Genomic DNA, 11,868 nt, shown 5'->3' with positions numbered 1-11,868 from the left:
TCCAGACGAGGTCGGGGCACAGTGGTGATAATGTGGAAGAGGAGAAAGAAAATGAAACATCCTGTTCTGAAAGCATGAGCTCAGAAAGTAATGGTTGTGTAAGAGGCTGTCCCTTGCAGGAATGTCACTATTCCTTCTTGTGACTCCACCTTCCCTGCCAGGGCACTGAATTTCTTCTGGGCCATGACTAATTACAACGAAACCCCCTCTCCACGAAATCACATCTGCATGGTGTTCACATGAACAGGATCTGATCTATGCCTTCAGCAAAATAAGATAGCTGCAAGCCCATGGAGCTGTTTTATCAGGATTAAATAAAATTGTGTACCTAAATGACCTAGAAAATCTGTACCTGGGAGTCAGTGTGTGCTCAAGAAATATTATTTTTCCTGTCTAAGGATCTCATTATTTTGCTTACTACATGATATTGTGTTGCCTTGTAGTGATGATTATTTCTTTTAACATCTGGCTTAGACTACCCCTTTTAGATTCTTGCATTTTTGTTTTAGAGAATATAGATTATGTTTGGGTTTTAGTTGTAATAAACTTATATGTTGGAACTAGCTCAGTCTAATAATAATCTCAAACATTACAGTGATTTGAGGGACATTTGTTCCCTTCATTAATCCATTTACCCCACGTTGTTCCAGAAGTATTTTGAGGGAGCTACAAAAATAAATATAGCAGGATACAACGAGATAAGATTAATTATTACAAGTTGGTTCTAAAATTGTTCCCAAGCATCAGAGAAGCCAAAGCAAAGAGGGAAAACTGAGCAATGATAAGATTCACAGTATTTGCAAGATGCCAGTTGCTTCAAGAAAGCAGTTTTTCTTGCAGTAAGGCCTAAGTGAACTCTGTTCCGTCCTCAACAGTATCTCTACAGAATAGCTGCCTCTGATCCTGCCTTTTGGTACAAACCAGGGCACCACACCCGAGAGCAGCTGAAGACAAGATTTAAGCAAGGTAGGTTTGACTGGACTAGTGTGATTCAGGGGTGGGAATCTTCCTGGCAAAAGGAATCAGTGAGATGTACATTTGTTCCAGTTACTATAGGTGCATAACAAATTACCCCAAAACCTAGTAGCTTAAAATTATTATTTTAATTTGCTTACAATTTTGAGCAAGAGTAATGTGGACAGGGAACAACAAGAATAGCTTGCTCTGTTCCATGATGTTTGGTGTTCACATAGGGGCAATGTGAAAGCTGGAATCTGGAAGCATCTTTACTTACACAGCTGACGGCTGGTGCTGGCTGTTGGCTGGGACAGGGGCACTCACACATGGCTTGTCCACATGACCCAGGCTGCCTCACTGCATGGAGGTTGACAGTAATCAGAATTCTTCTGTAGCAGCTAAGCTCTCCAAATGTGAATGTCTCAGAGAGCCAGACAAAAGCTGGATAGTCTTTTCTGGCCTAGCCTCAGAAGTTATCCAAAGTCCCTTTCACTGAATTTGGTTGGTTGCAAAGCAAGTCACAAGCCCAACCAGATTCAAAGAAAGGGGACATAGACCCCACTTCTTGGTAGAAGGCATGTCATCACCTTATAAAAAAGCATGTGGATGGGAGATATGGTTGCCACCATCTTTGGAAAACAGAATTTTCTACAACATCCTCTATGCAATCATCTATACATACTATATCTTGCAATAAAGCCTTTGATAAGAATTGAGCAGACCCTTGGTCCTTAAAGGATATCTTTTTGGTGTCAAACACTAGATGAATAGTCTAAATAGGTATACAGCACATTTGAGAGTCACTGTGACTGTAAACTAAATGGCTCAACAGAATCTGGGTCCTCAAATATATTAGCATGCTCAGCCTGCCATCACAAAATACCATAGGCTAGGTGGCTTAAACAACAAAAACTAATTTTCTCACCATTCTGGAGCCTGAAAGTCTAAGATCAGGTGAGGCTGATCTTAGATGCCTTCTGGTGAGGCTTTACCCTTGGGTAGCAGATGGGCACCTTCTGGCTGTGTACTCAGCTGACCTTTCTTGTGAGCAAAGAGAGTGAGAGAGTTCTTGTGTCTCTTCTTATAAGGGTATTAATCCCATTATAAGGGTCCCACCCTTGTGACTTCATCTAACCCTAATTACCTCCCAAAGGCCTGGTCTTCAAATACTATCACATAGAAGCTAGGCCTCTACATGTGAGTTTGGAATGGACACAAACATCCAGACATAACACCATGGTTACAGACATGTCAGCATTCAGTGGAAAATGGCATCAATCCCCGAATATTTCCAAATATCTGGAGTCTTTAATCAAGTGGACAATCTACCCATACACATGAATTTTTCACTTTCTGTCAACTTAGTCTTATAGCTAAAATTCAAGCCAGAGACTATGACATGGATATAAATAGACCCAGAGAATCATTATATATAATTTGGAAAGGGTGTCACTGGCATACATCTGTAAGCAGTTCAGGAACACTTTCAAGCTGTGTTTACATGATATCAAACATCTGGATGAAAACTGAAAAAAAAAATAATCAATTTGGATTGGAAACAAAGCAGAAGTATAAATTTCAGTGCACTGCACTAGCCTTTGGAATATTGAATGCAGAGCTGATCCCCTTACCCCAGGAATGAGATAATGGTGCTCAAGAAAGGACACTGAAATGACCAAGAAGGAAAGGGGGCTTCTGTGCGAAGGCAGATTTAAAAAAACAAAACAAAAACTAATTCCATTATGCAACAGGAGATGAGAAGGGACAACATCAAAGACTGAAAAACATAAAGAAAATGAATCTTAAAGCACCAAACTGCTAGAACTGGGAGCTTTGAGGCTTAAGGGCAACGAATTTTATTCAACTAAAAATCCAATAAATCCTGGTCATCAGGGAAAGGGGCATTTGGAAACTCAAGATTCTAGATAGCCAACAAATCATTCCTTTAAGTATCAAAACCTATGTTCACTTTTCATGTAGAACCTTTTCTCAAATATCGTACTTATTCCTGAGGCCTCTTAAAAAGAATACATTCCACCCAGATCACAACACTCCAGCCCTCAGTGTGTAGAGAAAGTATGCCACATATCCTTGTGTCCCAATGGTCCTTGTTAAAGGGCTCCAGGACCCCAAAATACTTTCGTTGTTGTGTGCATTTTTTCAGAGTTCTGCTATTTTCTCTTTCCAACATTTCTTGGCTTTTCGTTCTTGCAGCATGCCTTAGGATAAGTTTCTCCAGAAGCTGATCCTGAGTTAAGGACTTGAGAGCTAGTTGTTTGGGAGGCGATCCCAGGAAGTACCAGGAAGCCCATCCAGGTGCATTCCTGAGAGGTTATTTACTTAACCCCTGTGGACAGCTGGGCTTCAGTTCTGCCGGAACTTCTATAAGACTGTGCAGAAGTGTCCCACACAAGGGGCAGGAACCTAGATTTCATCTCCAAATCTTGCCCATCATTCTCTAAGAACCACTCCCCTTAACTCCCAGGAACTATCAAAAGCCTTCAGCTGTTTGCAGTAGGAAGTCATCGAGTGAGTAAGAGGTAAAGTGGGTGTGGACAGGAGCACCTCTCTACCCTGCCCTCCTGTTCCCATACCTGATAGAATTTTGGGGTAAAGAAAGAAAACTAGACTATGAGTGAGAGCCCGCAGGACTCTCTCCTGAGTAAAAGATACCTTTTCTGATAGCTTAGGGGTCTTTACTTTCTGATTTCTTCCTGGTTCTTGATCATATTTTTTGAAGGTGCTATAATGCAACTGGTAGTTAAAAAAATTTTTTTGGTCATTCAGAAAGTCCGATCTAATTAATTTTTGAAGCAAAGTAAGAGTCCACTAAATGGCAGGTAGTGTTAGGTAAACTCCCTAGAGATGAAAACTGACTTGCTAGTGTTACCTCAAGTAATGGGAAATGACCAGACCTCCTAAAGAGTCAGTGTGCAAGTTAGGGCTACTGTCCCAAGAAGGACACCTGAGTCCAAATGGGGAAACCACGGCAAAACCCAAGCACACTGGTTTCCACACTCTGTGAGGCAGAGCCAAAGGAGAGACTGTGGGTCAATGGATATGCAGGGACCCAAGGCACAAGGGATGCCACATTACAAACAAGACTCATCCCCTTATCTTTTCATCTTCAGAGGGGAAAGGGACTTGGTCAGCACTGGCTCAGGAACTGGCAGAGAAGGGAGTATAGGGGCGGGGAGGCATGTGCAAAGCATGCAAGGTGGCGAGCTGAGGATGCACAGAGCTGGCATCTGAAGAGGGCCAGCACAGGCAGCCCATCTCTTATTTAGTGCCCCACATCAAATTCATGAACAGCCAGAACAAAAATCCAGGTGTCTTCACTCCAACACAGCAGAAATTACTCAACATTGATTCACATAGAGGCAAAGCTAAGAGGATGTGGGTTCCACGAACACAAGGGCACGCTGGCCAGAAGGTCCCATGAGGATAATTCAGAGAGAAGGGCCCAAGGCCAGGTCAGAGAGCCAAAACCTCCAGCCATCGCAGCAAAGCATCCACTGGCAGGGAGGAGACAGCCTTAAGCTGGGGGAAGGAGGGGCCAGGAGTGCACTCACCAGGGACGAGGCCGCAGCAGACAGAGAGCCAGAGGAAAGACACGCAGGAGCAGGGCAGAGAGCAGAAACAGACTGACGTGGCGCAGATGCAGGACATGGCTGGGTATGACAAACTCCTTGCTGCGTGGACTCCGGGTAGTTCTTTGTTTTGGTGTATATTCAGGACTCTCCTGTGAGTGGGGAGCATAGCAGGATAGTAAAGAGGCCAGCTTTAGGATGGCTGAGAAAGCTCGAACTCTGGCTTGGGTGTAGCTGGATTTGGGCAAGGCTGGATAAGGGGAGACAGCCAAGAGAGTGCTGTTGCAGCAATCAAGACACAGGAAAGAGCTGGGAGGAGGGAGCCCGTGGAGATGGAAAGGAAAGGGTAAAATCAAGAGACTCATGGTAGAAACAGCATCAGATGTTGATAGGACTTTGGATGGCAGCATGGAAGCAAAGAAGACAGAAATAAGGGCACTAATTTGGAGACTATGAGCCTGGGGAACTGGGAGGCTGTTGGCACCTTCAGTACAATGGAGATGTGATTGTTGGAAAGATGTGATTGAGGTGAGAATGATTGCACTGACCTCACCCTCCACTCTATACTAGCAGAGGAGAGCATGCTGGGAAGTGATTCCTGGTTTCAGAGGCTCTCCTCTTTCCTGCCAGTAACTCCTCATTCCTCTTAACTCTTGCAGCAATATCACCTATACTAAGGAAGTAGGCACATGTACCACCTGCTTGTTTCCTGGGACAGAACCCAAATATTTGATCCTTGGACTTACGAATTTCATCAAGAGAAGTTAAAGTATGAGTTACAGGAATGTGGAGGATGAACCAAGTTCCTGGGTTTTTGATAACTATGTGACTGAGACAAAATACACATTAGAAGACAGCAACACGGAGTTTGGAAGGACAGAAGACCACAGTTCACAGTACAACTAACTGGAAATATGGTGTCAACATGTCTGTTTCAGAGGAGAACCAGTACACTTGAATGAGGTCACTGTGACTCAAACTTTATGCTGTAATGTTATCCTGAAAGAGCTTCAATAAATCTAACCACTCATGAATGTCTAGATAACACAAATTTGGCGAGATCTAAAAACTAGCTAAGATTGATAGTGACAGTCAAAAGAGAAAGTTGTTAAAACATTGGAAACTCTCATGGGATGATGTCTGTTAATGATTTGAAATAAAATAAATTTGATATCCTTGGCCATGGAAGGAATTCCCTTCTCTGCAATAGTGTTTGAGCTGTTAAGATGCCCACAGCCACAGTCAAGAGGCCAGAGAAGTAATGGAGAGAGGCCCAGGTGTCTTACTAAGGGATAACATTAACTTATGCCTCCTCAGAGAATGAGCAAAGGCTTATGGCAACCAGGCATGGAAGATTCCTCTTTTAGAAGTGTTGATAGCTTCAACCAGGCAGGTTGCTTTGAACACTGAAGGGAGGGATCCATTTAAGGACAATGCCAAGAGAAGACTTGGCGGGAAAGAAAATGTTGGATAGATAGAAGAGAGGAATGGAAAGTTTGAAAACCCAGAGAAGAAGAAAAGGGAAGGGAAAGGGAGGGAGATGGAGGGAAGCGGAGGGAAGAGGAGGCAAGGAGAGGGGAGAGAGTCTTTGATGAGATGAAGAAATTGAAAAGAGGCATTGGTCAAGTCCTGCTTTTGTTAATTCCATTCCAGATGTATATGGTCTAGTAGAACACTGGTGTACAGGAGGTAAAAGGAGAGGAAAGATCAGTAATGGGGAGAGAGATTTGGGAAGTGAGGGTGGAAACCAAATGAAAACTGGATGTAGTAAAAGAAGTAGCAGGAAGTCACTGCTGTCCTGGGCTGGAGTAGAAGGGCTATAAAGGAGCATGGTAATATGATGGGAAATCCTGAAATAGGGCCAGAGACATGGGTTCTGGTCCCAGTTGTTCTTAACTCTGGGCAAACCACTTCATCTTTCTAGATTTACTTCTTCATATCTAAAGTGATGGGGTTAGACTAGGTGACCTTGAACATTTCTTCCCCCTTCTACAGCCCTCGACTGGGCGTAGATGTTATGAAATCAGAGACTTACATAAATGGAACCTTCCAGATTGGAACATGTATTTAGCTTTTCTAAGTAGAAAATGCTTTGAAGGGAGGAACAAAAGGTTCCACTCAACACTTGGCGAGCGATATTTGTTCTGTAAAATAATTAGTGAGTAAGTGTTATTGAACTGGGTTGTCACATAAACATGAGAGAATTAAAAGAAAAAAACAAATTTAGGAGACTCAATTTTCCCTTCCATAGATCAGAAGGATGATTAACATAAACCACGAGAGGATACTTTTAAAGACATGTGCAGGAGGAGAGTCAGCATCAGATGAAAGCATGCCTGTCTGGGGAATAGGAGCCTTGAGTTCTAGTCTCAGCTCTGCCACTCCCAGGACTTGGACACATCATTTCCTTTCCATGTCTCAGTTTCCAAAGGAATCCTAAAAGTCATGGACTCCAGCCTCCCACAATACCCCTACCCATGGTCATCCAGTTGTAATCATTAAAAAACACTTTCTTATTCCTGTACCAGTGGTACATGTCTGTATCAATGAGGTCTAACTAGGAAAATATTTTACTTATTTTCTTTTCTTTTTCTTTCTTTCTTTTTTTTTTTTTTTTTTTTTTTTTTTGAGACAGAGTCTTGCTCTGTCACCCAGACTGGAGAGCAGTGGCGCAATCTCAGCTCACTGCAAGCTCCCCGCCTCCCAGGTTCACGCCATTCTCTTGCCTCAGCCTCCCGAGTAGCTGGGACTACAGGCGCCCATCATCATGCCCGGCTAATTTTTTGTATCTTCAGTAGAGACGGGGTTTCACCGTGTTAGCCAGGATGGTCTCGATCTCCTGACCTCATGATCCGCCCACCTCGGCCTCCCAAAGTGCTGGGATTACAGGCTTCAGCCACCGCGCCCAGCCTACATATTTTCTTTCTCTTTTTTTTTTTTTTTTTTTTTTTGAGACGGAGTTTTGCTCCTGTTGCCCAGGCTGGAGGGCAATGGCGGGATCTCAGCTAACTGCAACCTCAGCCTCCCGGGTTCAAATGATTCTCCTGCCTCAGCCTCCTGAGTAGCTGGGATTATAGGCATGCACCACCACGCTGGGCTAATTTTGTATTTTTAGTAGAGACAGGGTTTCTCCATGTTGATCAGGCTGGCCTCGAACTCTCGACCTCAGGTGATCCGCCTGCCTCGGCCTCCCAAACCGCTGGGATTACAGGCGTGAGCCACCGCGCCCCGCACTATTTTACATATTTTCAAAGGAGATCATGCAATGCAGGGAACTGGCTACACAGGTTTGAGAAGCCAAACAGAGGATAGTGAGGTAACCTAGACATTAGCAGCAGCAGGAAGTCACTGCCACCCTGGGCTGAAGGACAAAAGGGAGGAGGTGCTGTTACTGGAGCCAAGGGGTTGGGTCACCTCGTGAAAGCTGGAACCACAGCAGGTCCATTTGGTAGGAGCTGGAGTCACAGAGGAGATATAGCAATTGTCAAAAGTGCCAAGATTGAGGGATAGAGGATAGGGGAGAATATTCCTTCTCTGACCTGCCCATCTTCTGCCAGTGCCTCCCACTGGCTGTATCCAGCTAGAAAACAGCTAGTACAGGGGCCTGGCAAATGCAGCCTGTAGGGGTCAGCCCCTTTTTCTTACAGAGGATGGAAAGGGCAAGGACAGGCAGGCCAGGACTGGCACAAGATCCAAATTCTCCCTTCTTATAACTTTTATCCATTAGTCCCACATCAGCCTAGAATCTAAGTCTCTACACATTTAAGGACATCCATCCAGTCATGCCTTGTTTGTTTGTTTGTTTTTTCCTTCTCCAGCCTGACATTCAAACTTTCTCATACAGAATGGTTTCCAAACCTCTTTCATCATCTTGATGCCCCCACCTTGGGGAGATTCCTGATATGTCTCCTTAAAATGTAGCACCATATTTTCATAAGACCCCAGGTGTCTGTAAGACTAGCTCCAATACAGAAGAACTATTCCTGCCCTTATTGTAGCAATACAGCTATTATCCCACTGTTAACTCATGTTGCTCTTATGGACAACAAAGACCCACATGTCTTTCCCATATGATTTTGTCTTCTCTGACCTGTGTTAGTATGGTAATCTATACCATTGATAAGCACAAGCATCAAATTCTTTCTCTAAATCACTACTCTTGTTATCTTTAAAAAAATAATAATAATAAGTAGAATAAACTAGAGCCAAGGGCAGAGCTCTGTGTCACTCCACTGGATACCTCCCTCCTAGGTAACTCAAAGCCATGAATCAAAGCTCACAGGGTAGGATTGTTCAACCTACTCCAGATCCACCTAGCAGCAAGGAAACTGTGTTAGACCTCCTCAAAACTTAAATCACAACATATGGTATCTGTGACAGTCACTTCCCTTCATTTTGCACCTGAAACACAGAGGGTACTCAACAAATACTTGATACATCCCAAGTCAAATAAAATTATCTTGATTTATACACTTCATGACTCTGTTTAAAGAAAGTTAACATGGTTATTTTAGCAGGACATGGTAAGGAACCCATGTTGGCTGCTGGTGATCACCATTCTCTTCTTTAACCATTTATAAACCTGTTTGTTTCAGACTTTTGCTAGACAGCAACAAAAAAGTCACCAATTGGTTATTTCCAGAATCAACTCCTTTCTTCCCTTTGAAAACTGGGGTAACATTGCCCCACCCAGTCTTTGGGTACTTTCCTATCATCCTGAAAACCATAAAGACTCTAGTTGCCGCTGAAGCCTCATGGGTCTTGATTCCGTCTTCTCTCCTGTGGGAATAAGACTCACCTTTTCTATGCCACAAAGCTGTGTAAGGATCCAGGAAGATGGGAAGGCACTGGGCAGAGCTCAACAGTCACTTAGGGTACCCACATACAAGCTGTGTAGATGCTTGTAAGAACAGCTCTCATACAGCAGTGGAGTCACATCCCACAGCCAAAATGAATGCCACAAGTGAGATCACACACCATATGTGATCAGGCAGGCTCCTAGTGAACCGAAGATCCTGGTGCTGCTATTTAAAGGGCTTATAAATAACCCCATAGGGTTGGGCTAGGGCACAACAGAGGTTGGGCCCATAGAGTTTTCTTCTCTCTCTCTCTTTCTCTTCTCCCTTTCTCCTTCTCAATTTTCCTCTCCCTTTGGATCAGTGCTTTTGAGTCACTATAATTGCATTAACCACCAAGAAAGCTATCCTGCCGGCAGCTCAGGAAGCAGAAGCTAAGAACCCAGGAGAATAGCTGAATGCCAAAGTTGCCAGCCTCATCCACCCTCTGCCTCCTACAAGGGGTCTGGACTTGGATGGGGCTGTGCAGAGGACACATTGCCCACAAAGAAAGTGTGGAAGGAAACTTTGCATTCGTCTCCTAAACCTATAGAAATCCCCTCTGGGCTCAACTGATGCTGGACAAATGCAAGAATGAACTCAAATAACCTACCTGCTGCCTAGTGGAGATTATACTCATGAAAATTCTTGATAACCTTAAAGTCTTGGGATATATACAGCAATTATTTTGTTAGTTGCAATATTCTTTCTTGTTTCTCTCACCCAAGGAAAACGAAGGAGGCTGCTGAAAGTTCACAGGCATTGATTAATGATGTGTGCAAAGATTTAGACACGAGGATATTGATTGATGCTATTATAGCAGAAAATTGGAAACAACCTAACTGCTCAACAATAGAGGATTGCTTAAATACATATGGTGTACTCATCCAGTAGAATATTGTACAGCTATTAAAAATCATGTTATCAAAGAGTAGATGAAATGATGTTCACAACATATTGTTAAAAGGAAAAAGCCATTTACAAAAGCAGAATACTGTACACACACAGAAGGCAACTTCTCAAAAGATATGTTAACCGTGATTGCAATTAGTAAAATTATGAATTAATTTATATTCTTCTTTTTTGTTTACATGTATTTTCCTATTTTTCTAGTAATCTGCATTACTTTTTAAATAAGAGGGGAGACTAATAAAAGCTTATTTTTACTGGTGAGAAAGAAATAGGAAAAGCTTCCTTTTTCAAGGCTGTCTTCTAGCACCTTGTTCTGTTAGATGGATATCAAGCTAGCTTGGACCTTGCTCTGCAGCTTACCTACAGTCCCATGGAGGCCCCCTCAGCTCTGGGTAGAAGCTTCCTTGGGACTAAAGTCTACCTTGAGACAAATTATTAAAAATAGGGCCAACCTTTCACCTCTAAGGACCAAAGGCCACTTCAGCCTAGAGAAAACAGCAGTTCTAGAGCTGGTGGGTTTTCAAAGCAGAGCAGCAGTCCTAGCATGTGAAAAGTATCTCCTTCCCTCCTCCCACTGCTGAAGGTTTGCAGACAGCTCCCTTTCCATCCCACAAGAAGAGACAGGCAGATGAGTCATAGCACTGGCTCAGATTAAAGGAGTATTATTGTGTTAGCAGAAATGGATCTATTTTATTATCTGTTTCTTGACACCTTACAAATAGATACGCTTTACCCACCAGACAGGCAATTTCCCTAAAAAGCCAACAATTTTGTTCACTCGAGTTAAGAAATGACCAATGAGTGGTAGAAACTCGTATATCTGAAGAGCTGCCAGGCTGAAAAGATGTAGTGGAAACACTGAGGAAGGTGGTTTATAACCCTCAGACTCTAGATTCAAGTCTGCAAAGTGATGCCATTTTTCTAAAAATATACAGAGGAACTACAGAAACCCTTTCCCTTTTTCTCTTTCTTAAGAGTTTTTCACCCCCGCCCCCCCACAAGAAATATATCAGAACTGGTTTGTAAAAGCAGATTCACCACCTCAGATTTCACTGTTTTAGTGGGGGTGATGGTCATAAGATACTATTTTAAGGACTTCCTTCTCTTACACAGATTTTTCCATACTGGGAGGAGAGATAAGGTATGTTCCACTAATGTTCCTCATTAAACTCACACGCATGCCAGTAGTCATTTCCCTTTGTCTTGCTGTCCCATGACAACAGATTGTACATCATAGGAAATTGGAATCGAGACCTTATTTAGTTTGGATCTCTCTTCCCCGTTGTCTAATTCCACATTCAATTCAATTTTTCATTCTATGTCTGCCTCGTTTCACAGAAATATACTATGAATGAATATAGGAGCAGGTAAATGAATAGGCATTATCTAAGAACTTCACTCAAAGACTTTTCAGGATACCTTGACCAGTTATTTCTCCCCCCACATGCCCCAAGCATTTATCTTTGGGTCAAAATGTACTAGATACTTAGTGAAGACCTGATGACTGATGAGCATACATGTGTTGTAAATGTGTGTTCTCAGTACACTGTTTACTGTTGATCAAATTCCAGTAG

The sequence above is a fragment of the Pongo abelii genome, chromosome 16 (genome assembly GCF_028885655.2).
Source record: "Pongo abelii isolate AG06213 chromosome 16, NHGRI_mPonAbe1-v2.0_pri, whole genome shotgun sequence".
Taxonomy (NCBI): domain Eukaryota; kingdom Metazoa; phylum Chordata; class Mammalia; order Primates; family Hominidae; genus Pongo; species Pongo abelii.
Note: the sequence above shows the minus strand (reverse complement) of the source record.